This window comes from Diabrotica undecimpunctata, chromosome 9, assembly GCF_040954645.1.
Source record: "Diabrotica undecimpunctata isolate CICGRU chromosome 9, icDiaUnde3, whole genome shotgun sequence".
NCBI classification, from domain to species: Eukaryota; Metazoa; Arthropoda; class Insecta; order Coleoptera; family Chrysomelidae; genus Diabrotica; species Diabrotica undecimpunctata.
Window position 1 is genome coordinate 38,920,164 of NC_092811.1, and position 27,979 is coordinate 38,948,142.

A 27,979-nucleotide genomic window follows, 5' to 3' on the forward strand; every position below is an offset into this window, starting at 1 on the left:
CATAAAGGCAGAAAAACAGACAGACAATAACTATCGAGTCCTTGATAATAATAAATATTAAAAGGGTCAAAAATTTTAGTATATAGTTTGTTCTCGTAAATGGTGGAGATAATTACAACATATTCAACATATATTCTAGCGAAAATGAATGAATTTATTCAATATGCTAACGTGGAAAAAAACGAAATAACCCAAACAACTCTTTTCTGAACCTTAAAACTTGAATTACTAAATGTTTAGGTAACTGAACTAAGCCTCAGTTTTATTAATAGCGTATTGGCGCCATTTTGTAAGATACTTTTAAATGGGACCATGGAGAAATTAATATATTATTTGAAAGCACTTGTATAAATCATTAGGTCCCTGGATTTTTTTTATTCTTGGCGGCAACGTTTCAAAATCCCCACTAAATTGTGAAAATCTTATTATATAAATATATACATAAAAGAAATTTAAAATAACAATCATTATATTTGTCCCTTTCATCTCTACGCCCATAACTACTATATGTACTAAATATACAATGATAAATAAAATTGACTCATTCATCACACAGAACAAATTCCATTTCAACCCCTAAATACTGCAGCAAATGCTGCACAAACGGCGACACAATCCATGAATGCAGACAACGTTCTTTCAATGTCCGAACTGTGGCCAAAATCACAAATCAAGCGCCTGCCCCAATCCAACTCGAGTACAGCCCCTATCAACCTAAAAGGCAATCACACCATTCGATCTAACCACAGACATAAAAAATATCATCAAACGCAATATAATTGTATTGCAAAATATCCTCCCTGGAAAACGATATCGGATTACGGCGGTTACAAGCAGAGTCATCGAAAAGATCTTCGGCCATAGATGTGTCTGGTCAGAACAATAAGGTCTAAATGACCTTCCACCCCAATTATTAAAGTCCCCTATATGGATTTCACCCTATGTGCAGTCAATTTCCAGGAGCTCTCCCTAGAGACCCTCATCAAAAATATCCTGCAAAAACATAACATCCAAATTCTAACCAGATACTCTGTCACTCGATCCCTACTTTTGCAGGATATACAGCAATCCATCTAAAGCGTTGTCAGGTTTCCCGCGGGAACGGTCTCCTTATCAAACAAGGAATACCACATTTAAAGCGCAAATTCCCACAAAAGTTTTAGTCACCCGTCGTGGACTTCCTGGCAATTGATCCACACGCTCCCAACAACCAAAAGCTCAGGATAATCTCTTACTACAGACATCCGGGCCGCACACGTTGTATCTCTGTTAGGGTACTTCGCTACTCTAAACAAAGTGATTTTTAAGGGGGACCTTTTTTTTGTTTTTAAAGGGTATTTTAAAAATTCATGTTTCTGGGGTATCTAATAAACTACCTTTATTGCTAAAATATATTTATTGTTTTTATAACACAATTTTGAATGAGTATGAAATACTTTTCAAAACACTTTTTCACTTGGCAACTCTAAAAATCGGGACCAAATGTTAGATGATATATCAATGTTTATCGTTGTATGCGATGAAAAATAATTCATCTTAGACCGTTGAAATTGCTGAATTCTCTGAATATTTCTATGCTGCATCAAATGTTTTTTCAAATTATTGTTGTGGGAAAAACGATTATAAAACTCAACTTCACACAGATTTTTCTTCAGTGTGCAATCACATATGTCTAATCTATGTACAATCTTTCCCAGTAGTTTCTGAAATAACTTGCTTATATCTAATTTCATACTTTTGCGGCTTTTCTATTGTGTATTCTCAAATACGTTTTTAAACTTGACTTTAGACTAAACTGTTTAAAACAAATTTCACATTTATAAGGCGTTTCTCCAGTGTGTACTCTTAAATGTTGTTTCTAATTACTTGCTTCACTAAATTGCTTAAACACCTCTAAGGTTTTACTCCAGTGTGTGTTTTTATATGATTTTTCAAATTTTGTGCTTCGCTAAATTGCTTAAAACAAATTTCACACTTGAAAGTTTTTTCCTCAGTGTGCTCTCAAACTCAAATGTTTTTTCAAACTACTTGCTCCACTAAATTGTTTAAAACAAATTTCACACTTATAAGGCTTTTCTCCAGTGTGGGTCCTTATATGACGTTTCAAATTTTGTGCTCTGCTAAACTGCTTAAAACAAATTTCACACTTATAAGGCTTTTCTCCAGTGTGGGTCCTTATATGATGTTTCAAATTTTGTGCTCTGCTAAACTGCTTAAAACAAATTTCACACTTGTAAGACTTTTCTCCAGTGTGCATTCTTAAATGATTTTTCAAACTACCTGCTTCACTAAACTGCTTAAAACAAATTTCACACTTATAAGGCTTTTCTCCAGTGTGGGTCCTTATATGATGTTTCAAATTTTGCGCTCTGCTAAACTGCTTAAAACAAATTTCACACCTATAAGGCTTTTCTCCAGTATGCATTCTTATATGTTGTTTTAAATTTTGTGCGGTGGTAAACTGCTTAAAGCAAATTTCACACTTGTAAGGTTTTTCTCCACTGTGCGATCTGATATGACGTGTCAAAGACCCTGAATGAGTGAACTGCTTCAAACAAATTTCACACTTGAAAGGTTTTTCTCCGGTATGCGTTCTTATATGTTCTTTTAAATTTTGTGCGGTGATAAACTGCTTAAAGCAAATTTCACACTTGTAAGGCTTTTCTCCAGTGTGTGTTTTTATATGATTTTTCAAATTTTGTGATACGTTAAACTGTCTAAAACAAATTTCACACTTGTAAAGTTTTTCTCCAATATGAATTTTCATGTGTAGATTTAACTTCTTTTTTCTTCCAAACTGTTTACAACAAATTTCGCATTTTAATGTTTTTTCTTCTGCAGGTTGACTTCTATGTTGTTCCTTATTAGATGAATGCATTTCTATTGTTTTTATAATATCCAAAGTGTTCTTCTCTGGTGGAAAATCTAAAATAAAAACCAACAAATATAAAGTTTAATTCATAAATAACAGAACAGGACATTTTCTCGTAAGAATTTTAACTCTCATAAATAGATTACATATTTCAGAACTTGGTATATATTATATCAAGACCATATCAATTTATTAAAGAATAATATTTTTGAACGTATTTATATTATATTTCCTCAATCCTCTGAATATTTATATGCCGCATAAAATTTTTCAAATTATTTTTGTGGGAAAAACGATTATAAAACTAACTTCATACAGATTTTTCTCCGGCGTGCAATCGCATATATGTTTAATCTATGTATTCTTCTTCTTCTTCCACCTTAAGTAATCCAACTTTGGACATACGCCTCTCCCAAATCGATTCAGTGTTTTCTATTTTGCGGGACTTGCTTCCAGTTGGGTTCTCCGATCTTCTTAATGTCATCAGTCCATCTCATTTGTGGTTTTTCTCTGCTTCTCTTTCCTAACCATGGTCTCCATTGTTGTATTTCTTTTCATCTTTCATCCTTCAGTCAGGCATTGTGTCCTGCGAAGTTCCATTTGAATTTGGCAGCATGTTCTCCTGCGTCTTTTACTTTGGTTTTGCTTCTAATCCATTTATTTGTTTTTTGTCTATAAGTTTCACCCCAAGCATTGATCTTTCCATGTATCTGTAATCTATGTATACTTTCAAAATAGTCGCTAAATTAAATTGTTTAAAATAAAATTCATACTTTTACGGCTTTCCTACTGTGTATTCTCAAATGCCATTTCAAACTTCACTTTAGACTAAACTGTTTAAATTAACTTTCACACTTATAAGGCTTTTCTCCAGTGTGCACTCTTAAATGTTTTTTCAAACTACTTGCTTCACTAAATTCCTTAAAACAAATTTCACACTTGTAAGGTTTTTCTCCAGTGTGCGTTCTTATATGCGTTTTCAAATGTTGTGCTTCGCCAAATTGCTTAAAACAAATTTCACACTTGTAAGGTTTTTCTCCAGTATGAAATCTGATATGAGGTGTCAAAGCCCCTGACTGAGTAAACTGCTTCAAACAAATTTCACACTTGTAATATGATAAAAATTCATACTGGGAAAATACTATGTTTCACACAGTATTTTCCCAGTATGAATTTTCATGTGTTGATTTAACCTTTTTTCTCTGCCAAACTGCTTACCACAAATTTTCCACTTTAATGTTTTTTCTTCTGCAAATTGACTTGTATGTTGTCCTTTATTAGATGAATGCACTTCTATTGTATTCATAATGTCTAAAGTGTCCTTCTCTTGTGAATAATCCAAAATAAAAATCAAAAAATGAAAAAAAAATTTAATGCATAAAGTACAGAACAGAAATTTTCAAATCTCAGTACCTATTGGGTTGTTTATTTAATTTAGCAATGTAGTTGATATAATATTGATACGAATTTTAACTCTCATAAATAGATCATATATTTCAGAATTTCAGTTTCAGTTGTTTTCTGGGTTTGACTCCGCGTTAGATAGTTTCAGTTTTTTGAAAAACCATTGTTTTGGCGACGTTCGGCAAGGTCACAATTGCCATTGTCAAGTCAGATTAGTTCTGCTTCTTCTTGATGTTCCAGGAGAACTGGACCTGGAGAACTAAGTGTGACCTTGCCGAAACGGCGCAAAAATAATGGTTTTTCAGAAAACCAAAACTATTTAACGCCGAGTCAAACCCGGAAAACAACTGAAACCACATATAGCTCTCGCGGAAATTTCAAATCCAATATATATATATATATATATATATATATATACCATATCAATTTATTGGAGAATATTTTTGAAAGTATTTATATTATATTTCCTCAATCCTCTGAAGTTATTATTTAAAAGTATTTTTAACAAAAATTGTGACACTAACCAAATCAATATCGTCACACTAACCTTCTGAGGTCTACGAAACCCGAATATGTAATACATGTAGAACGTATATAACTTTAAATAACGAAATCATTTTCATATTTTCACTGTTTAGAACAAAATATTTTGAGAAAAATGAATTCCATCTCTGACTGTTTACTATCCGAGGTCATCACAAAATACATCTACAGGGTATCTCAGAGTAGATTTTAATTTTTAAATCAATAAAACTAGATTTCAGAACCTGTTGGAAAAACATCCATTCATTCTATGGCTCTACAGTCCAATTCGAGCCCTGGCCTCCCTGGAGGAGAATGTCTACGGTCTGTATGTAGCCATTCTCCTCCACGATTGACTGCCAAGGAGATTTCTGGCGTCCTCATTCACATAATTCGTCCCCCCCCCCTTTGACGGTCCTCCAATAGGTCCCTTCTTCCGCATTCTCTTGCCTTAAACAGCTTTTTTGGAAGCCCGTTTTCTTCGATCCTAAATACAATATGTCGTAGGCAATCGCAATCGGTTTAACACGTCATTCCGTGAAAAGCCTAGTCATTACACGTATTGCTGGCAAACGCTTTATTACAATCATTATTACTTTGTTTGACTGAAATTATGCGTTATTTCACGGACTGCTGTCTACGCTTTAGGCAAACGGTGTTACAGTCCGGACTCCGAACGATTGAAAGTTATAGCGTCTGACGGTTGTATGTTCAGTGTTTTGAAAAACGGCCGCGCATTTTTTATATTTAAGGTTAGCTTTAAGTTGTTCTTACCTCATTAATTTCATCATAATTCCACGGCTTTTTGGCATCTTTGTTCGCTTGATAATATTGGTTTACTTTTTCATAAAATACACCCTTGTGGATATCCATATTTATATAATAATAAACACTTGCAACGAGATATGGTATAAAATCTTAATTCGACGACTTCTTCTTCTTTCAGTGCCTATTCGTTCCGAATATTGGCAATCATTCTGGCTATAATTATTTTATTGACTGATGCTTTAAATAGATTCGTTGTTGTTGTGGAGAACCATTTCCTCAGGTTCTTCAACCATGATATTCTCCTTCTCCCAATTCCTCGCTTTCCGAATACTTTACCCTGTAGGATTACCTTCAGTAATCTGTATTTAGTGCTGTTTCTCATTATATGTCCGAGATATTCCAACTTTCTCCTTTTAATGGTATACATCACCTCTCTTTCTTTGCCCACTCTTCGTAATACGGTCTCGTTGGTTATCTTGTCTGTCCATGATATCCTTAGAATTCGCCTGTATAGCCACATCTCGAAGGCTTCAAGTTTTTTCTCCATTGCTTCAGTTAGTGTCCAGGATTCAACTCCGTAATACAATATTGAGAAGATATAACATCGTAGGAGCCTTACTTTTATCTCCAGATTAAGACTGTGGCTTTTAAAGAGTTTGGCCATGTTATTGAATGCACTCCTAGCCTTCTCCTCCAATTCGACGACTGAATTGACTAAACATATATCCATCAGACGCTGTAATGTTCAATCATGCAGTCGGTAACACGTCTGCGTTCCTAAAATGGCGCATAATTTTAGTCAAATACAGTAATAATGAAAGTAATACAGCGTTTGCCAGCAATACGTGTAATGACTAGGCTTTTCACGGAATGACGTGTTACACCTATTGCCTGCGACATATATATTATATATTTCATAATTGTATCTGTTTGGTCATCTGTTATTCTCATTTATAGGGCCTAGTATTCGTCTCAGTCTGTGGCGCACCTAGAATTTGTCTGAGGGGGGTGGGTTTGAAATTTTTTATACTACCTCCATTTTGAGTCCCTAAAATTTGGCTTTTAATTTAGTTTAAAGTACTAAAGATAGCAGTGCCAAAGATTCAGGTATTTATTATCCTGCCTACCAACTAAAACCACCCTCTCTTATTTGTGCACCGTTGACTGTCGCACGTACCGTACTCCGAAAGTGGGGTGGCCGATGTAAGGATGACGACATTTTTAAAACACTCCCTTCTCTTATCTAGATCTTATCTATTGTTCTGAAGCTATTTTTAGTGGCATTTTAAAGTAATTACTATTTTAATGGGAAAAAGCCACAATTGAAGGTTAAAATAAGTTTATTGAAGTTTGACATTAATCCAACTTGTAAAGACAATACATTTTGGAGATGACTATCGCCGTATTCCCGTTCTCCTCCGCCAATCCTCCCGGTCCAAGGCATGCTCCCCCTCGAAACCTCTCGAGTCCATCGCTCTTCTAATTCCTTCATTCCATGAGCGTTGAGGTCTACCTCCTTTTCTTCTTACAGAGGTCTTCCATTTGTGAAGCTTTTGGGGCGAGCATTCGTCAAGGATTCTCAATAGGTGTCCAAACCATTTTGAACCTCTTCTTTCTATTCTGTCAATGACCGTTTTTGTAGCGTTCATGTTATTACTTATAGATTCGTTGGTCTTCCTTTCCTGCCATGATGTTCTAGCACTTCTTCTCAAATAATACATTTCAACTGCCAACAATCTTCTCTCCAGGTCTGCATTAATTGTCCATACTTCAGTGCTATAACAAAGAACTGATTCAACCATGGTTTGCATTATTCTTTTTTTGTTCCTTTTGGAAATGTTGCGATCCCACCATAAGGAGTTCAGACATCCTATAATTTTCCGTCCCTGATCAATTCGGTGCTTAATTTCGGTTTCTCCCAAGCCGTTCTTAGCAATGAGTGAACCTAATTATTTAAATTTTTTCACTTGTTTGATTTCCACGTCCTCGTCTATCAACACTTCAAACCTTGCATCTCAATTAACTAAATATTCTGTTTTCTTCATGCTGACTTGTAATCCCCATTTTACACATTCTCTGTATAGACGCTTTATCATAAATTCTAAATCATAAGAATCTTGAGCTACGATGATTTGGTCATCCGCAAAGTTCAGGGAACAGTACATTATGATATAAAAACCAACGCGCCAACTAAGGTACTACCATTGTCCAAAAGGATGAAAGCGCATTTTCCGCGTCGAGAAATAAAGCGTTTTAGCATTGATAGAAAACTTTCCGTGGTCAAGCTGCTCACGACTTATAAATGTATGGCCTTAGTTGCTAAACAGATGAATAGAGCTATGTAACCCTTGATAGTTTTATAATTTCGGGTGTGTCGATCCTTTTGCAAAAAAGGTAATGCATAATCAAGTCCACAGTTGTAGAATGGCCTAGACGGAACAAGACGTGACGAGGGTAAATTACAGATAATACAATCGCGAAAGATTTTGCGAACCACTCGACGTCCATTAATGGGCCAAAATTTTTCACGAATGGAAGCTAATAGTAGTTGAGGACCGCCATTATTTAAGGTAAGAAGCTCATTTCGTACAAGAATAGTAGTAAAGTCGTGTTTAGAATCAAGGATTATGCAGTCTTTCACCAACGCGGAGTATGTTATCCTTATCGATAAACGGATTGAGGGTAAGTAGTTTACTTGTAGAGTTAACGTTACCATGTCTATTAAGGTGTGTCAAATCGTCATACAATTTTTCATTTTGTACTAGTCGAATTATATATTTTAAAGCATTATAAGGAGAAAATTTACAATTATTTATAAAGTGTAATACATAAGCGATAATGCGTTGTAGTTTTACAAATGAGGATATTTTAGTGATGATGTCCAATTTCATGTGAACTCTTGCGATAAGGGCTGATACTGGTCGAAGCAGAAGGTTTGAATGTTCTATTAGGACAATGAGTTTCTGGTTTGGCTAGCCATGATGGACCATCAAACCACATTTCAGAACTGATAAGTGATGTAGGAGAAATTCCCCTTGATAGAAGATCTGCGGGATTCTCAAGTGTATTCACGTAACGCCATGTGTGAGATTCGGTCAAAGTTTGAATTTGAGAAACTCTATTTGCCACAAACATCTTTAACAAACTTGGAGCAGTCTTTATCCATCCTAGAACAATAGTGGAGTCGCGCCAATAAGTGATTTCTTCGAAATCTAATTGAATGTGTTGTTTTACCTTGTCTATCAACTCAGCTAGCAAGTAAGCTCCACAAAGTTCTAGGCGCGGTACCGTGAGGATGTGTTTTAAAGGAGCTACTCTGGTTTTGGAGCAAAGTAGATGACAACGAAAATTTATGAAGTGTTCAGATGAACGAATATAAATGCAAGCACCATATGCAGTGGTGGATGCACCTGAAAAACCGTGTAGTTGAATTGACTTGTAGTTTGTACAAATTACATGCCTAGGAATTTGTAACTTATTAAGTTTAACCAGTTGAGTCTGATATGTAACCCAATTCGTAAAGATATCCATGGGAACGACTTCGTCCCAGGAAATTTTTAATTTCCACTTGGAGAATAATTGTAGTTGTTATAGTTGTTATAGTTAAATCAAACATAGTGGATAAAATATTTTCGATATAGTGGAAAGAACAAAGTCTCTTTGTAACTTTACACTTGTGCTCTATAGGTTGAACATTGAAATGAAAAGTGTCAGATTTTGGACTCCACAATAAGCCCAAAGTTTTGATAGTATCGTCAGCTCCAATTTCTAAGGAAACATTATTTTGATTGTCAAAGTTTAAAATAGGTGCTTTTGACTTCCATTTTCTTAATTGGAAGCAATGACGAGACAATAATTCGGAAGTAAGTGATTTAATGCGTTTGATATCTTCTATTGTAGAACCACCTGTGGGAAGATCTTCGACATAAAAGTCCCGTAAAATTATAGAAGATATGTCGGGAAAATTGGTTGCATACATATGTGCCACTTCTTGAAGACATCTAGTGGCAAGAAAACTAGCAGAAGCAGTACCGTAAGTTACGGAGTTTAACATATCGAGAGAATTTGTATGATCAGATCGCCACATGATCTTTTGTAAGGAGCGTTCTTCCTCCTTTATCAGTATTTGTAGATATGTCTTTTCTATGTCGGCTGTTAGTACAAAACTATGTTTACAAGAACGTGAGATGATAGTGAAAAGATCTTCTTGTAAATTAGGTCCAGCCATACGAATATCGTTCAGGGAAACACCTGAATCTGTATTGACAGAACCGTCAAAAACAACACGAATTTTATTGCCTTTATAGACACAATGATGAGCAAGAAAGAACTCAGATCCTATGGTTTCAAAGGGTGAAACGGACTTATGGTGTAAGGATAAATATTCATCGATAAATTGAGTGTAATCATCTTTTAATTCAAAATTCGCATTAAGCTTCTTTTCGAGAGAATAAAATATTTTTGTTGCTGTAGTCTTAAGAGTCGTCCTCATATGCGTTACCTGAGATGTCAAAGACGTTTATTTTTACAGTTGACAGCAAAGTCGTAGAGTTGTGTTCAAACAGAACGTTACGTGCTGTCAAAGCATTAGAGCCTTCTTATGTACCAAGGTAAACTGATGCTGGTTTGATTACTGGTTTCAATAAGCTTTTGTGAGTTACCTTGAAAGTGTAAAAGTGTGTGGTGTATTTTCCCACATTAACAACACCCGGAAGATTTGCATTCTTTAGTGAAATGACCACTACGCAGACAATTTATACAAAGTCGTAAGCGTTTTGCTTCATTATATCTTAATGACGTTTCTAATTTGAGAAATTCAGGACAAGTGTAAATTAGATGTTTTTGTTTGTACAAAGAACAGTTGGAAGAATTATTAGTTGATAAGAAATTCTTAGACTTGGGATTGTCTGTAGATGGGAATTTGGGACGAGATTTTTGTTCCAAAAAGTTGGAACGTTGGAAATTTGTTTTACTAGCTGCTAAATAAATTATTTCCCACTGTATTTATGAAAATTAAGAAAAGGTATTTAGGAATGTTGTTTCACAAATACAGGTCTAATCAAAACTTGGAAAAATTGTTTTACCTAATAATTTTAAACGGGGGTAGTAAACCCCCCATCTACAAAAATTTGTCAAAACTATATAATGTTGCATATTAATCAATAGGAAAAAAATAACCAATTCAAAAATATATAACTAGCCTTTTAAAATTCAATACAAAAGTTGGAAATTTTTATTACTTTAAATTAAAATTACATTAAAAATTATTTCCCATTGTATTTGGACTGGAAAACAGACTTGTTTAACCTTTTCACTGCGGGAACCGGATATACACGTAAAATAATTTCGTGCCCGTACAACGGGAACCGGCTAAATACGCGTACCCTTTTTCGGCATTCGCTGCGGAAACCGTATGAATCAGATACTGCTTACGTATTGTATGTTGCCTATAGAAAAGAGTTAAGCATATTATATCAAAATTTACAATACATTTAAAAATTTTATGCTTCACTGCGGGAGCCGTACAAATCCCCACCTTTTTACACAGGCACGCACTACAGGGATTTACTTGTAAAATCTTAGGATTCCCTTTCGCCGTATTTATGTACGATAGTTTTTAGCAGCTTATTTTAATTTATTTTCTTTAAGAATTTGTGTGAATTACAGCTGCTGATAAACCTATTTGAAAAATAGGAAAAAAACTGTCGAATTATGAGTTTTAGTAAATACAACAGAATTGTTATCATATTTCACAGAATGGTTAATAGGTAACAAATATTCAAATTGAAATAATTTTATTACCTATTGCATTAATTAGCTAATAGTAAAGACGGTTCGAGACAGCTTGTCATATTGTAGGGTATTGTTAAACGATTTTTATTTACTACCTGAAATTTAAGATATAAATATTTTAATATTATTCAAGTTGGACCGAAATGAAAGACTTATTGTTGTCAAAACATATTTTTTGGATTAGTTCTATAATAAAAAGAATTTATAATACTTGACCATTTGAAAAACCTTTTAGGATAATAATATTTTATGCATATTCAAAGAAGACGTAAACTACAGACTTAATAATGTTAAGATTATTTCTTTTAAGCCACAAATGAATTCTGCACCTCTCCTCCGGTTTGCGTGCAGCGTCTATTTCTATTATGAGCATAGTGTTGTACACCATTCTGTACTAGTAGTGTATTTTTTTTACAAAAATAAGTGGGTGCTTCTTAAATTTAGATTGCTTATACATTATTGACTAATAAAAGCAATTGCTGAGTGAAATGGCTCGTATACGCAAATATCTTAGCGAAAGTGAACTATATGAAATTTTAATGGAAAGTGACAGTGAGAATGAGTGTATTATTGAAGAATCTGATGCAGAAAGTGATGAATCTGGAGAAGAAAATGATAATGAAGAGACTCTACCATCATCAACACGGGTTAGTGAAAATAGTGCTTTAACTTTGGAATTTACTTTTCTTCAACAAGCTAAACGTCGTAAATGTGAAAAGATTCCGTTATATAAATGGGAAAAGGGAGATCTACAACCAACAGTTCATAATTTTAATGACAATAAATCATAGTGTTTGAATGAAAATTTAAAAAGTGTTTTACTTAGTTTCAAAACATTTTTTTCTTTGACTTTTATGAAAGCAATGGTTGTTGAAATTAACAATTTTTACAAATTCGTTGCGGAACATAGTGATATTGAACAAAATTCTCGTGTCGCAACAAATTGGAAAGACACTGATGTGGATGAATAGTATTGTGTTCTAGCTTTGTCGTTCCTTACATTGTCGTTGTTACGTTTTTCAGATAACAATACCGTTGACAAAGAAGACTCCCTTTTTAAGCTGCGAATCGTTATAGACCATTTAAAGATCGTTTTTCGTAGATTTCTGTATCCATTCAGAAACATTTGTATCGACGAAAGTTTGATGCTTTTTAAGGGAAGGCTAGCATTTAAACAGTATATACCCTCTAAAAGGCACAGATTTGGAATTAAATTCCACGTTTTATGTGACTGTGAGACAGGCTACAATTTGGACTTTATCATTTATACTGGGTCTAATACTGACATTAAAATCTTCGATAAAGACCTAAAAAAAGGCATGGTCTGTAATGTGCCTCTATGCATTACGCCATGTTTTGAAAAATACCATTGTATAACAAATTTTAAACTTTCTTTTTAATATAGCCAAAACTTTTATTTATATTTTTCATTTGAATGTTTTGTGTACCATTTGTTTGTAGTTTTTTACCTTGTTGCTACAATTACTAATAATAAATAAAATAATGATAATTTTTCAGTATATTTAATTTTTTTTTTATTTTTCAAAAATCTAACAGCAACAAATTTATAGTTACTTGTTACTTCTACTAAATTGTAAATACAGTCCTGAATAGACTGTATTGATACACTGCGTGAACCGTATTTATACGCCATAGTACTTCATCGACTGACTGCGGCAACCGTGTTGATCAGCACGGGCATGAAACAGCCGTACCAGAAACCATACTACTTTTATAACTAGCCGCAGTGAAAAGGTTAAAGAATTTTAAGGCGGAAGGACCACCAGCCCAGGGGCTGGAATGAAAAACAGATTAAACACTAACGTATATTTAATGCTAAGATTAAATAGTAATTTCTGATAACCGTCCGAAAACACTGTGATATGGGATATCTCACTACACTTTTCACTGAGGCTATTTTCACTATTATATATAATTACAAATAGAATTGCTTAGCGGAATGTCGTTTCTATGTTTAAAGCGAACTACTGGCAACGCTGCTGGTTTGAGTAGATTAACTGTTTATATGAAAACTATAACTGCGGATTTAGAAAACACTGGTTACTATAAATGATTTACTTGATAATTTCTATGAATAATGCGATGCGAGTGTAACTACTTAGTTACAAATACATATGATATATTGATAAGCGAAGAGAGTATTTTCGAGCTATATATAGTGAGTTTAGCTTACGAGATTTTGCGACCGACTTTTGTAATAGCTTGTTCTGAACTGACTGATAATATCCAAATTATGTAGGCAGGTAGTGCAGGGCTCGCACCCCTAAAAGTACCATTAAATATCTTTCTTTATTCCTTCTAAGAATTTCAATATCGTCATGGTTAAAAATTAATATCAAGTGGAATGGAATTTCACCAGTATTTATGAAAATTAAGAAAAGATATTTATAAAAAATTAAAAAAAAAATTATAAAGTCTCAAAACAAGAACGCAAAGTTTTAAAAATGGTGTCTTTATTGTTATGAATTTGCAAATAATACAATAGTTAGCTATACAGTAAATAAACAAGTTTTTATTACAACACATACAAATACGTGCATTCAAATCACTTGCCTCCTCACTCGAATGTTCTGTTACATGACTCGTGTGAACATATTATGTTGGTACTCCACTAACAGTTTCAAAAAAACAAGAAGGACACAAACTTTCAACGTCTAAAATAAATAATGTTGTGCACACTGTTAGTAGGCCAGAAATTGCACATTGTTGACCTTATCAACTTGTAATATTTTGTTGTCTACCTCCGCGGAATCAGTATCTATAACTTCAATGTCTTCCATGTCCGATACATTTTCGGTATATGCTGAAAAAACAAAACTTTCATCAGTGGAGGCATTGTCACTTCAGCTTCATGTGGTGGTATAACATCCAATGGATTTACAACTACTTCATCCATTGCTTGTTTTTTTATGTTCTAATACCATTTTGATATAAATGCATCGGTTTATATATTTTCTAATAGTACAGTAAGGGGGTAACTTCACATCTTAAAATAGCTCAAATGTGAAAGGCACATACACCTGGTCTGATATATATCCCGTGTGCAGAAACGAACATCCGTCAGTCTAGACAATATCCGGTCTGATATATACATTCTAACCTTACTTTATTGATACATTCATTTTATTGCTATTTTTATAAAACAACATGCTTTATTATTTACACAACCTTGTAAAATTGTTGTAGTAACTATTAGAATACTTAGATATTGCAAAAAGCGGAAAGATTCTGTAAAAAAAAATGAATAATACAAATTATCCACACTAAACAAGGTTTGTTTGGAAAGTGAAACTGACAGATGTCAATAAAATTTACGTCATCACTTCCACGGTCCGTACGAAACGGTTGTCATTAGTGTCATTTCTTGTTGTTTCATGTCATGGTATATAATTGCGGATATTAGCGGTAGTTTAGAAAAAAGGCATATTTTAAATGAAAATTACATGAAAACAACGTTTGGCACCCAATAAAACTGCATTGTACAATCATCAGTAAGTGAAGCGGAATTCATTGATATAAATTTCATATTCGTAACTATCGTACCCTCTTGTTCAACTAGTACCGATAAAATATAATAAGAGGAACTCATACAGCAATAGACATCTTTGTAAAGTTCAGATGCCAAGCATACTTTTATAGGTTTATATAGCAATTGATATAAAACTATGATTGTAAAATGCCGAATATAAAGCCAACACTGATTATTCTTGGTAATGAATTTCTAAAAAAATCTTGAAAGGGGTAAAATTTTACAGGACAAAAATTAAACAATAAAAAACTAGTAATTTTATTTATAAACTAAAAATATAATAATAGCACTTAGTTATTTTCGGTCTGAAATAACTCAAAACAATCGAGGCACAAATATGGTTTTTCTTCACAAACTGCACAACTATATATAGTATCCTTGCGTTTTCCACGCATATAACAACGTTTGCATCTGCTTGAACGGATTTGTTTCTTCCTTCTTTTTTGTTTGTAGATGGAACATGCATGTTACCCACTAGTTAAGGCGGTGGCGGTTGAGCAACCTTATGGGATAATAAATATTCAATAATTTTTATTCGGTAGTTATAAAGTGATTTTTTTTCTTCTGTATGTTTATTAAATAATAAATGGGAATTGACCATAAGCAATTCAATTATGTAAATTCCTATATTTTGGTTCCATCTTAACCACTTAACGTACATATTAATTTTGAAGTTATGGTCAAAAAATGATAGAATTTTTTTTAGTGAAAATGTTTTGTTTTGGTTATAATTGAATAAAAAATATTTTCAGTGGCGTAGAACCTTTACTTTTCCTGGGGGGTTAGGCGAAATATTTATTTTTGTTTTCATACATACACTAATAATATACGCATATTATATATATATATATATATATATATATATATATATATATATATATATATATATATATATGTGTGTGTGTGTGTGTGTGTGTGTGTGTGTATTTTAGATGAATTATAATGAAATTTAGTAAAACAAAAAATATACACATTACTCTAACCTACCGAATATTATATGCAAAATTTACTTACCAAACAATATAATAATATGATGAAAATAAGGCACAAATTAGTTCAAACGCAAAAACACAATAAATATCGACTTCAGACGACTTTACACCGACAAGACAGAAGGCTTGTATAAAAACAAAAGTTCAAACGCAAAAACACAATAAATATCGACTTCAGACGACTTTACATCGACAAGACAGAAGGCTTGTATAAAAACAAAAGTTCGACAATAATATCGGTTATCAATGGTGACGATTGCAAATTGCAAGTTATACTGATAGACAAGTAACTCAATACTGACTGAGTCATCTATTTTATTATATAAAAATAATTTAGATAAAATATATGCTTACATAAGTCTCTTTATACAAATATCCGCTTCGCAAGGGCTTGAAAAATTTTTTGGGTAAAATTTAACCGGCGGTGTCCCAGACGAGCGCGTACAAAATTACCAGTAAGGCGCGCCCGTGTCTGAGACGGGTACGTACGTTAAGGTCTTGCGTTCACATGAGTAGTACGAAAACAATTGGGAGACTCTGTCAACTCCACCCATGTACTTATTGTACTCGATAACAGCTTTGGGCTTCACTGTCATCTGCCCTCTTCTATTTTGACTTCACATAATTCCCCTTTGTATTCTGTTGAAATCATAAAAATCTCCCTTTTATCTTTCCATTTTTGCAAACACACATAAACACCCAATAAATTTACGTGAAAATAGCCAGCCTCAAATTCTAATTCAAATAAAGTTGACATGACAGAATGAAATATTGGTGTTGGCAGTGTTGCCATGTTCTTATAATGTGTATGTTGTATGCTTCAAAGATACAGAGAGAAAGTTTTTAAAAAGTACATTTTTATTATATTACTTTATGGATTCTGAAATTTCTTTATTTAAACAAAATAGGAAAGAATAAATATTTGTTTTTTTTTTCGATATTAATTGCAGTTAATTATTGGAAAATTGCCTTCTTGTGCACCTGTTTATGACGCCTTGCTATCATGTTTTTTACAATCCCAAAATCGAAACCAAGTTTATAATTAATTAATTTAAGACTATATTCACACGCCCATGGGAGTATAAAGGCACTTCGTCACATACCGGCCTATCTATACACATAATAATTTAAATGTACAAATGACGTTCCATAACGTAATTTCTATCTTCTTCTTCTCATTGCGCCGTCTCCTTTCGAAGGTTGGCGATCCAAATGGCAATTGTAGTTTTGGAAACTGCTGCGCGAAAGATCTCTGCGGATGAGCGGTCGAACCATCTCCTTAGGTCTTTCAGCCACGAGTTCTGGCGTCTTCCTACTGATCTTTTGCCCTGTACTTTTCCTTCCAGTATAACTTGAAGTAATTCATATCTTTCGCCTCTCAGCACATGACCCAAGTATTGCATTTTCCTCTCTTTGATTATTCTTAGTAATTCTTTTTGTTTACACATGCGACGAAGTATACTTTTTCCAATGTCAATTTGCCAAGCGTCGGCTTTTAAGATTCTTTGATGTCAATGCCGACCATTGGCGTGGAAATTAAGAAAAGGGATCAGTTCATCAAACGCATATTTCAAGAAAAATTATATAATTTTTATTAATTTTTACATAATTATATTCAGGAAAATTTCTCAATTTTTGGGCAGAAATTGTTTAAATAATTTTTTAAACAAATTCAAAATATCACCTTTTGTGCTCCAAGAAATATTTTTTAGGTTTTTGGGTGACTCTAAATAAGATCTATGTCATTTTTCTCAAAAGTTAATAGTTTTGGAGATATAGGCGATTTAAAATCCGAAAAATACGATACCTAATATGCATTTTCGAGGCTTGAAAAATATGTAAATGAGTATTTTTGAGATTCAAGAGTATCTAAACTAAAGTCTCAACATTGATTTTGGTGAGAAATCGGGGCAATATTTTCCGTAGCAGAAAAAGGTGATCTTTTGAATTTGAATTGTTTCCGGCATAAATGTCCGGCACCCTTCAACCTTCGATTTGTTTAAACGGGGCATTTTTGAATAGGACTCTTCAAAGGTCTGTTTATAATGTTATAAATAGACACATATAACTATCAAATAATTAATACAACACATAATGTAATTTCAAAATTTTTTTCAACTATAACACACCTTACAGTAAATATTAATCAAATAAACAACTACTACGTCAACACCATGGAACTAATCATCTTCACAAAAGTCAATTAATAACATTCGATATTTGATAGTTCTAGTACTTAACCTTAATGGCATTTACCGAACTAAACGTTGTGTCTGTTTTATTTTTAATTTGAATTGTATTTGTTTCCTATATTTTAATTTGTAATCAACATCAACTACATTCAACATTATTCCAACAAAAAAATTTTTACTTGATGGTACTAAAATAAATCGCACTGCCATTAACCTCAATTAAGTAAGTATATAAACAACAAACTATTATTAAATTATATTTTACCATATTTTAAATAATTGTAGCTCTCATCTGATGATGCCAATGAAAATTGGCGAAATATAATGAATTGTTAAACAGAGTACACTTGGCTTTTAATCAGCTGTATACCCAATTAACCTCAACCCCTTTTATATATATATATATATATATATATATATATATATATATATATATATATATATATATATATTTAGATAAGATTTAATTTTCTTTTTTTAAACTTTATAGATTTCTTCAAGTCTAGAATAAAGTTATATGTACCAAAACAACTTCTTATTTATTTAAAAGTGCATATGAAAATTGTATAATTTGTATGTTAAATTTGTATGAAAATCTGTAATTTCATGGATTTCATTATATGGATTTAAGACACTTTGGAAATAAGATCTTCAATTGTAGTCAGGATTCTAAAACGGACAGTTGGCTGTCCCGAGATGCATCAATTGTAGATTTATGATCGAGATTACAAATAATACTGAAAAACTAAAATTGCGAATTTTGTCATGAAATTTGGTATGAGCGGTTACAATAAGTGGAACAACTTTTCCAAATAAGTTTTTCCGATTTCTCTAACGCGAAGCAAAATATCGAAAATTTACCCTGTTTGTGGATTCGCAGTAAGCCGCGTTTAAAATTAAAATTTCAGATCACTATCTTAAAAAAATGTGCACTATCAACATGTATGACTGTGCAAAATTTTAAATCTGTATGTATTTTGATAGCTGATATATAGAGGTGTTTTCATCTTAAATGTGACACACTGTATAATAATGAATACTAGTGTTCAAGATGCATCGCGATAGCTGTAAAGAAATTAATTAGAAGGACTAAAAAGAATCGTCAGAGTCTTCTGAAGTCGAATCGTTCCCAGGTTGGATAACTATTGGTGCTATTGCCGGTAAAACAGGATATTCGTTTTCTATTTTTAAAACATGAGCTTCGCAATTTTTCCACACATCGCTATTAATGCCACTAATTACTTCTCGAATATTCTCGATGGCCACTGCGCTTAATGTTAGTGACTGATTATATGTTCGCAATCGTTTTTTTACGGTACCCCAAACCATTCCAATTGGATTAAAAATGCAATAGTATGGGGGTAATCGCAAAAGAGTATGGCCGTGCCTGCTGCAAATGGTGTCAATAACGTATTCGTTTTTAAAATTCCGACTTTTGATCATTCTAATTAATTCTTTCTTTACTGGAATCTTTTTAGGAACAGTGATGTTTTTAAGTTGCATAAATTTTAAAATTTCGTCCTTTTTCGTGTTATTATTAGGTATTTTATTTAATATGCGGGAATGATACGACGCATTATCCATAACAATCACTGAATTCGGCGGAATATTGGGCAAGAGTTGTTCAACAAACCACTTTTCAAATAAATCGGCTGTCATATCTTCGTGATAATCGGCAGAAGACTTTGTTATATTTTTGGCCGACAATAGCAATGCATTAAATACAAAACCATCTTTGCTTCCGGCATGAAGAATAATAACACGTTTTCCTCGTGAACACGGTGTATTTAACGCACACTTGTTTGTGTTGTCAACCCAGCCGTACTTGACAACATCATGCGTATCGAACCAGGTTTCGTCTAAATAGATTATGTTTCTGTTTGAATTACGATACTGTTTTATTTTACTCAAATATTCTCGTCGAAGTTCAACAATACGCCGAGATTCCAGTATTACCATTCGATTATCTAATTTCTTATATTTAAATCCACAACTTATCAAAATCTCGCGCAGTGTTTCCAAAGATGTATAATTATATTCAGGGAAATCTCTCAATTTTTCACGAATCAGTTCTAAAGTAGGCACTCTATTTTCTTTGTAAAAATTGTAAACTGTTCGCTGAATAACGTCTTTTGCAGCAGTGTCAATCCTACCCAATTTTTTATTTGGTCGCTTTCGTTTTAAGGAATGATCTGTAACAGTGCCTAATTTAATAATTGTATATATCGTCTTATACCCGATTTTTGTTAATATATGAATTCTCGAAACAATTGCATTATCAGCCATCCCAATATTTTCTTTTTTCAAACACTCATACATATTTAAAATTATTCTTTGGGATTGTACGTGCAAATCTTTATTTTTTAATTCCGGGCTGTCATTAAAATAATTGTCATTATTTATTGATAACACAGAAGTTGATGCATCTTGATCATTCGTTTCAAACGGTCTCCAAAATGCCATTCTAGAAAAATATAATATTACTTATAATTATATCTTATACCTTATAAACCTCCGCCTGTGTTATCTGGTTGCAAAAAGTAATATTTTAGGGTGTCACATATCCAAACACACAGGTGTTAATTACGATTTATCGCTTTGCGCTGCGCTGTTGTCATAATGCATGAGTTTAAAATTACTGAATGTAACTTTAATATAACATATTAATATATCTGCAATTTTTCATGTTTCCAGGTAAGGTATAAAATCAATGAAATTTGGAAAAAAATAATACAATTCTTGTAACCGTTTTTGAGAACTTGGATTCTTAAAAGATGTCTGATTTCTTAAAAGTCGATCATTATATCTATAAGAGTATTACCGCTAAATTCACCAACATGGCAACGTCAAGATAGATCGAAGGTCCAAATTCTCTCCAGACTACAATGTTGCCGATATTCGAAAATTACTTAGAGCATAAGTAATATATAAACGTTCACGGTTGCTTTAATTCATTAGTGAAGAGTCCATGGAAATATTAGTACCTAGTTAATTAATTTATAGATATATTTTTTGGGAATATGTTCATATCATTTTTTAAGAGTGTCGTTCGTTGACTAGCAATTAAATAATAACGAATAGAGAATAGATAATATTTTTTAAATATAACCTTAGGAATTTTAGGAAATATGTCTGACAACCTTGATTTGAAAGGCGGTCTCTTTAATACCAGAATGTGACATGTTTATGTTGGAAAATTATTAGTGGATGTACTATACCTCAACATTAGTAACTCTTTGTACCCATGGAATCCTCAACATTAGTCTGTATATATACATCTCAAAGGCATCTATTCTTTTTTCTATTTCAGAGTCCATTGTCCAACTTTCACAGCCATACAGTAAGACAGAAAAAACGTAACATCTGATCATTCGGATTCTAAGCTGTAGACTAAGGTCTGATCTTGTAAAAAATGTTTTAATGCTCATGAATGTTTTCCTTGCTTGTTCGATTCTTGATAGGATTTCTTTTTTTGGATTACACTGACTATTGATATTTGTTCCCAAATATTTTATGGAATTTACCTGTTCTATTATTTGACCCTTGGCATACACCTGTACGTTTATTGGTGTCTTTGAAAATACTAAAGTTTTAGTTTTGGAAACGTTTAGATGTAAACCGAACATTTCGCTGTGATGAACTACCGCATTTATTATATTTTGTAGTTCTTGTGCGTTGCTTGCTATTAAGACGGTATCATCAGCATATCTGATGTTGTCTATGCTGATTCCGTTAATCTTAATTCCGCCTTGGACCTCGTCTAATGCTTCTCTGAATATAGACTCCGAATACAAATTAAAGAGTAGCGGTGATAAGACGCAACCCTGTCTCACTCCTCGTCGGATTTGTATGTCTTCGGATGTTGTGTGCTCTATTTCAATTGTTGCCGTTTGGTGCCAGTATAGTTCTGAGATAATTCGCAAGTCTTGTTCGTCAACTCCAGTTGTTCTCAGAATTTCGATCATCTTTTGATGGTTAACGCAGTCAAATGCTTTTCGATAGTCAATAAAACATGCATATACATCTACATTCATGTCTCTGCATCGTTGCTTAACACATTTAAAGCAAAAAGAGCCTCTCGTGTTCCCAATCCGTTTCGAAATCCGAATTGAGTGTCACTCATCTGGAACTCGCACTTCTTGTAAATTCGTGTATGGATAATTCTGAGAAAAGTTTTAAGGACATGAGACATCAAGCTTAATATTCGATAATCATCGCATTGTGAGGAATTCGATTTTTTTGGTAATGCTACGAATGTTGATTTTAGCCAGTCTGTTGGTATTTTACCTGTGTCATATATTTTATCTTATTGAATAGTGCTGTTATTAAATCTAGGCTTTTACTTTCGTTATCTGCAATTAGTTTAAGTATTTCGACATTGATATTGTCTGGACCGGTGGCTTTTCCATCTTTCTGAGATTTTACTGCATGAATCACTTCTTCTTTGGTTATTTCTGGGCCTTTTTCATTTATTCGATTGTCTGTGGATGGTGGAGAACAAGGTCTATCGTCGTCAAAAAGAGTTTGTATGTATTCTTTCCATCTCTCTAGTTTGTCTTCTGTACCCATAATTATTTCGTTATTATCATTTTTTAATATTGTTGCTTGTCTCTTTTTGTGTCTACCTGTCATTTCTTTTACTTTTTTATGGATATTAAAGGTGTCGTATTTTTCCTGAAGTTGTTCGATTTCTAGGCATTTTGTTGACATCCAGTTTTCTTTCGCCTCCCTGCACTTTTGTCTAATGATTTTGTTGATTCGCTTGTATTCTATTGGGCTTGTTTTATGTTTTCGTCTTACGTCCATGAACTCTTGCATTATCCATTCTTGTTTTTTGTTGTGTTTTATGAACCCGATGTCTTCTTCTTGTATCTTTGTTATTTTTGTTTTTAGAGCAGTCCATGTTACTTCAATGTCTGTCTGTACCAAGTTTTCGATCGTTTTTATTTCTTCCTCAAGCTTGATACTTATTTCTTTTTTCTGGTCAGGGTTGTTCAGTTGTGAGATGTCTATTTTTTTTGTCACTGTAATTTCTATATACTATATTATTTATCTATGGTCATGGGCGTTAGAGACAGAACTCTTATGACGTACATGAACGTCATGGGCAGCGAGAGTGTTAATGCAATATTTGGTAAGACTTTAGAAAATGTAAATAAAAGAAGAGATATCCGCCTTTGCACGCGTTGGGAAACAAACAAATTCGATCGGAGCGAGGGCACTTATCTCTAAACCAGAATTTAAGTCACGTTCCGTGTTTAATGAGAATTTGGTGGCGATCCATTTGCGTAAAACCAAAATAGTTTACGACAAGCCTCTCTATGTTGGATTATCAATTTTAGATTTATCAAAAACTGTAATATATGATTTTTATTATGGATACATCAAAAAGAAATATGGAGAAGCTGTAAACTTGTTATACACAGATACAGACTCCTTGATTATGGAGATATATACCCCCAATTTCTATATATAAAGATATGAAAAGAGATTTAGAACATTTCGACACATCCAACTATCCGACTGATAATATGCACGGAATACCGAAAACACCTTCAATACTAGGAAAAATGAAAGATGAACTTGCATCTATACCCATTAAACGTTTCTATGGTACAGATGCGAAAGCTTATTGCATAGAAGCAAATAAAATAATAAAAAAAGCAAAAGGTATTTCAAAACAGATAATCAAAACACAGCTTAAAATGAACGATTATGCACTATTAGTAAAAAAGGTAGTATACTCTTTAGAAAAATGTATGTTTTTGTGTCTAATTTACACACCATATATACAGAACTTAAAAATAAAGTGGTGCTATCTTCTAGGGATGAGAAACGTTATGTAATAAACTGTGGTGTAAAAACTCTCGCGTTGGGGGCATTTTTTAATTAATTCACATAATGGTACTATAGATGATCTTATTCATCATCATCATCACTGGCTCGACAACCCTTTTTGGGTCTTGGCCTGTTCCAGGATTCTTCTCCATTCTGATCTGTTTCGTGCTTTTTTTCTCCAGTTTTTTATTTTTAAGGTTGTTATATCATTTTCTATTTGTTCTAAGTATCTCAGTTTCGGTCTTCCTCTTGTTCTTTTTCCTACTGGCATCTGTTTGAATATTTTGTTTGGTATTTCGCCTTCTTCCATTCTTTCTACATGTCCTATCCAACGCAGCCGTCCTATTTTAATGAATGTTATAATATCCGGATCCTGGTATATTTTGTATAGTTCAGAGTTGTATCGTCTTCGCCATATTCTGTTTTCTTTTGTGCCCTTATATATTTGTCGCAAGATGTTTCTTTCGAAGGTGGCTAACAACGTTTCCTCTCTTTTAGTGGGTGTCCAGGTTTCTGAGCCATATGTGAGTACCGGTCTTATTAGGGTTTTATATATTTGGCATTTTGTCTTTCTTGCGACGTTATCTGATCTTAGGTGTCTAATTAAGCCATGGTAACATTTATTTGCAGTAAATATTCGCCTCTTCACTTCCTCCGTAACGTTATTATCAGACGTGACTAGGGATCCCAAGTATATAAAGTTTTTTACCCCCTCTATGTTGTATTCTCCTATTGTTATATTTTTTGGCTGCCTTATTTCTGCGTTTTTACTTACCTGCATATATTTTGTTTTGGTCTGATTGATTTTAAGGCCACTATTTTGTGCAGCTCGTTCTATTTGGTTGTATGCCTCTATCATTTCTCTTCTTGATCTTGCGATTATGTCAACATCATCTGCAAATGCTAGTATTTGCACGCTTTTATTAATGATTGTTCCTCGTGTATTGACTGTTGTGTCCCTCAGTATTTTCTCGAGTACGATGTCGAACAAGATGCATGATAGAGCGTCTCCCTGGCGTAGTCCCTTTTTCACATCTATTGTTTCCGTTAATTCATTTTGTATCCGGATTCTACTTTCTACTTTTAGAGATTCTTTTATCAGTTCTATTAGTTGTGTTGGTATATTAAATTCTTTCATTGCTTTTATTAAGAATTCTCGGTTTATATTGTCATATGCGCTTTCAAAGTCTATGAAGAGATGATGTGTGTCGATGTTATATTGACTTGTTTTTTCGAGGATCTGTCGCAGAACAAATATCTGGTCTATTGTTGACTTCTGTCTACAGAAGCCACTTTGGTATTTGCCAACTATTTTTTCAGCGTGTGGTCTAAGTCTTTCATAAATGACATTGGACATTATTTGGTAGGCTGCATTCAGCAGCGTGATTCCACGGTAGTTTCCACATTCTAACTGATTTCCTTTTTTATGTAATGGTACAATAATACCGCTATTCCACTCCGTTGGTAGCTGTTTATTCGACCATATCTTTGTTATCAATTCATGTATTGTTTTTTGTAGTGCGTCTCCTCCTTCCTTTAGTAACTCCGATGCTATTTGATCCGATCCCGGTGCTTTATTGTTCTTTAATTTTTCTACTGCTGCTCTAATCTCGGCTATTGTTGGTGGTCTTTTCTCTGTTGTCTGCTTGGTCTAATGGTATGTCAGAGGTCGTCTCTCTCCGATCTCCTTCAAACTTTTCCGTAAAATGTTCTGTCCATCTACTTAGTATCTCTTGCTGTTCTGTCAATATATTACCTTCCTTATCTCTACACATCGTTGTTCTCCGTTTGAAGACTTTTCTGCTTTTGTTTAGTCTCTGATAAAATTTTCTTGTCTCTGTTGATTTACTTAGTTCTTTTAGTTCTCGTGACATTTCGACACCTCCAACTATCCGACTGATAATATTCACGGAATACCGAAAACACCTTCAATACTAGGAAAAATGAAAGATGAATTTGCATCTATACCCATTAAACGTTTCTATGGTACAGATGCGAAAGCTTATTGCATAGAAGCAAATAAAATAATAAAAAAAGCAAAAGGTATTTCAAAACAGATAATCAAAACACAGCTTAAAATGAGCGATTATGCACTATTAGTAAAAAAGTTGGTATAATCTTTAAAAAAATGTATGTTTTTGTGTCTAATTTACACACCATATATACAGAACTTAAAAATAAAGTGGTGCTATCTTCTAGGGATGAGAAACGTTATGTAATAAACTGTGGTGTAAAAACTCTCGCGTTGGGGGCATTTTTTAATTAATTCACATAATGGTACTATAGATGATCTTATTACTTTTGAGAATAAGTTGCTACATGCTCCGGAATTAGCCGATTTAGAAAATAATTCTCTGGAGGAATTTTTTCAAGTCGATTCCTTTCAATATAATTCATATTTGTAAATTTTGTATAATAATTGCATATTTATATGTATCAATAAAACGCATATCTCATCTGTTGTCTCAAAATCACTTTAACTTTTTGGGTTTATCAAACGTTGTTCTAAAGACGTTTTAAGTATCCCATCCATAAAAATTTTGTGTTGTTCAATTGTGAGACCCTACCTAGATTACTGTTCATGTTTGGTCTCCTCACTATAACAACCATATTCAAGCTATTACAACCATATTATATATAACAAAACCAGAGGATTGAAGAAATTAACTATTCAAATATGGAAAGGTCCCTCAACATAACTTCTCTCCAAATCCGACGCATACACAAAGATCTCACTATGTTTTATAGTATACTGCACTCTATTATTTTTGGTCCTCAACTATTGGAAAAAAATAATCTCCATGTTCTGAGTAGACAAACAAGGCTAAATCAAGCGTTTTACGTTAGACCCCATAGCACAAACTACGAACATAATTCCTCACGATGTCCTTGTGTTTTGTACATTCTTTGTTAATGTTTGTTATTTACTGTTCCTATTTTTATTTTTTTGTATAATTAAAATTTTTAAACTTATTTTAAGTAGGTTACGTTAAGAATCTTCTGTAATTTATCAATAATGTTTAAATTGTATTTTAATTGGGCGATTGTCCGTTGATAAATAAATAATAATATTTCAGGCTAATTTCACCCAGACGTATTGTGAATGGTGTCCCATTTAATAAAGTTGCTAAAGTTTCCAAAGGGAACATAATAATACAAGATTCCACTGCAGGATCACTATGTTCATAACTTAGTTAATAAAACTCACATTTTTACATACATGTAATAGGGAAATACGTTGATAAGAGGGTGCCAGTCAAAAAGTGGCCGCACATATTTTTAATTCAACTAATAGTAATTCATTTTTGGACAAAAAAGGATTGGCTGTGAAAAAACTCACACAACTGATACTTCAAACCAGTAACGTTGCGCGCTAGCTGTCCTTTATCTTTGATAGCTCGCGTTTTTAACAGCTAGCAACTCTAATTTGCGACCATTTTTTCTCAGAAAACCTTATATTATCATATTAAGAAAAAAATGGCTTTATTTTGATATAAGAAACATACAGATCTATCAGGTTAGGTTATCAAAACAAACAAAATTTTGCCGTTTTATTTTTCTAAAAACTTTTTAAGTTTTGAAAGGATATTAAAAATAATATTGTGCGTAACAGTTAAGTCGGTTATTGCTTTTTACATTTCATAAATAATAGACCGCAAAAAGCCCAGGATTACTGAAATATTTTAAGATAAAATTTTGAGGTTATAATGACCAATAATTGTAGCGCTTGTTCCCAAGATCTTGGTACTGGCACAAAGCTAATAATTGCATGCGACAGTTGCCGTTCAAGGATACACATTGCAGAAAAATGCTCTCGCTTGACCACGTCTACTTATGTACTTTTGCGCTACCTGTCGTGATGCATTTAAGAGTGTTTCTATGTTTGTGCGAAGATTTGCCAAGCTGGAAGAAGAAATCACCAGTCTCAAAGAAAAGATTACATTAATGGAAAATAGAAATTCACAGACAACAGCCAATTCAGATTTTTATGAAGTACAACGTATAGATAGAGCTCAAAATTTTATGATTTACAAAATTCCTGAATATA

General features: G+C 33.2%; 2 protein-coding genes across 2 annotated transcripts in view; one reads left to right on the forward strand and one right to left on the reverse strand.

The window, feature by feature from the left end:
- The window catches only part of LOC140449879 (uncharacterized), a 298,794-nt gene that overhangs the window by 260,686 nt on the left and 10,129 nt on the right, over positions 1-27,979 (reverse strand). The gene's annotated exons all lie outside the window — the stretch shown is intronic.
- LOC140449881 (uncharacterized) overlaps positions 1-27,979 on the forward strand; it is a 241,033-nt gene that overhangs the window by 183,474 nt on the left and 29,580 nt on the right. The window lies entirely within an intron of this gene.